Genomic DNA, 2,500 nt, shown 5'->3' on the forward strand with positions numbered 1-2,500 from the left:
AATGTACCACAAAGTGTGTACAAAGTGTCCCAAAGGCTATTTGGTGTTGGAGGCTCCCACTCTCAAGTTGCCAAGTTTCTAAGTTGCTGGACAAATACCCCAGCACCCCTATTTATAGGCAATCCACCTCCTCAATGTGTGGTGGAAATGCCTTTCAAATATGTGGCCAGAATTCTCCTTCCAGAACTTTCAGGGACTAAACTGTAATTACACCCCTGGAGAATTCTGGATTCTGCTGGCCAACCAATCTGTGGGCCCCAGCTGCTGGTGGGAAATCTGCTGCCCCTGCAGATTTCTGGAAGCTTCTGGGCTGTTCCAGCCTGTTCTGGGCGCTACTGGCCCGTTCTGGGCGCCACGGCCCGTTCTGGTGGCTTCTGGAATTTTCGTAGCCAACCAGACTCTGGAAGTTGGCCACCAGACCTCCTGGCAGTTTCCCGTGCGCCCCAGAGACTTCTGGAATTTTCTGGCGGTGAACCTCGTTTTGGCATGCTACGGGCCCGTGCGCTCCGCGCGCCCCGCGCCCGCCTGCGCCTCTTTGCCCGCGCCCCGCAGCTTCCAGCAGCGCCTGGAGAATCCTCGAAGCTTCTGGAATTCTCGCGCGTCTTCCAGCCCGCTTGAACCTCATTTGCCCGCGCGGCCTGCCAGCATCGTCCCCCTGCGCGCGCGGCCTACCAGCGTGCCCGCTGAACCTCCTACCATCTGGCGATGCCCCATGGCTTCCAGCACTTTCCCCAGTGCTGGGCTGGCCCAATTGCACCCCGTCGGGCCTGCCCCTCGCCAGACTGCCTCCATTGCCTTCGCCAGCCCTTCTGGCCTGCTGGGCTCCACGCCTGGCCCAGTCCCCCAGTGAACCTTGCTTGCTAGCCCTCCTGGCCCGCAAGTCTGCCTGTTTTCCCCAACAGTGCCAGTCACCCCTGGCACCCACGGGCCCGTTCAACCTGTCTGCTGGCCAATCTGCCCCAGTTGGCATTTTCTCCTTGCAACCAGCAGTACAAGCCCGTTGAACCTCATTTGGGCTGCCACACAGGCCCAAATGCAGAATTGGCTCCAACAACCTGTAAAGCCAATTTTCCTTCCAATTTTGGGGGTCTTTGGTCCTATCACCTTTGGACCGTGACATTCTCCCCCACTCATACCCGCGACGCCCTCGTCGCGTCTTCTTCGCTTGCCCAACTCCACTTGAGCAAACTTCGGACCTCTTCGCATCTCCCTTGTGCGAAGTTGTGGAAGACCTCTCCGTATGTCCACCTACATACGAAGTGTTGCCTTCAGCCTTCTCCTCAAGTGCACTAGTAGCATTCCCCTCGTCCTTGTGGCTAGGTGACTTTGCCATCCCCTCGGCTTTGCACCTACTTTTGCTCCCCCTTGAGCGTCGTCGCCTACGCCTCCCTTGCTTCGGCGAAACCACTTCCCTCGGACTTTCAGCTACTTTGGACCCCTCGTCCATGGCACCATCCACCTTTTCCCTTGGTGGTAGCTCCCTCGGCAACTTCATACCCTTGTGGTCTCCACATTCCCCTAGGTCCTTTTCCAAACACGAAGATGAAGATGAAGATGATGATGATGAGGTACCCGCTTCCTCATCTTGCTCCTCCAAAGTTTCCACCCGTCCAAGTGCTCCATGCACTTGTAAAGAACCCAAGTGTGCCACCCTTGGCTCCAACGGAGTCTCGTTGCTTTGCACCCTAGCAACAAGCTCACTCCTCCTTGGGCATTCACCATCTTATGAGGACCTTCGCAAAAATAACACCTTCGCAAAGGTCTCCTCTCCTTAGGGACTTCCTCCTTGCCTAGTAGAGGAATGGATGAAGTGGACTCACAATCCCTATCTTTCCTCAAACTTTCCACCTCATCTTTCATCCTTCTCAACTCCTCTACTAATTTCCCAAGTTCTCCCCTCAACAAGACATTCTCTTCCTTAAGTGCGGCAATTTCACTAAGGAGGGAGGATTTCGAAGACTCACCTTCTTTAACCACCTTGTCGACAGCTTCATTTAGTGCCCCTTGCATCTCCTCGCGAACCTCGTCCATGCTAGACTCAAGTTCCTCAAGGTGGGACTCTATCTCCTCGAAGCGTTGATCATCATCGACAAGTCGCAATTGCACCCTTGCGAGCTCGACCTCAAAGTCCCCTAGCTTCGTTCTCCCTTGGCTAGGTTTCTTTGGCTCCAACTTCCTCCTTAGGTCGCCATGCTCCTTCCCTTTTGGAGCGACCTAAGCCAACCGCCACAACTTCCTTTGTCGGGCTTGACATCGTTGGCAAAATTTGCTTCCTTCGATGAAAACCTCCTTTCTTCCAAAACGGGTGGGGGAACCAAGTACTCTCTTTACTTGGTTGCGGGTAAAATTCTGCTGCTTTTGGCTTCTCACAGAAAGAACCTCACTGCACTACCCCTGTAGGCAGTTTTGAACCTCACTGGTTACTCTTCCAGCACACAGATTTTCTTCCCCTGAAAATCTGCCACCAATGCCCAGAAACCAACCTCACAATTCTGGACAG

This window comes from Manihot esculenta, unplaced genomic scaffold, assembly GCF_001659605.2.
Source record: "Manihot esculenta cultivar AM560-2 unplaced genomic scaffold, M.esculenta_v8 Scaffold64, whole genome shotgun sequence".
In the NCBI taxonomy this organism is placed as follows: Eukaryota; Viridiplantae; Streptophyta; class Magnoliopsida; order Malpighiales; family Euphorbiaceae; genus Manihot; species Manihot esculenta.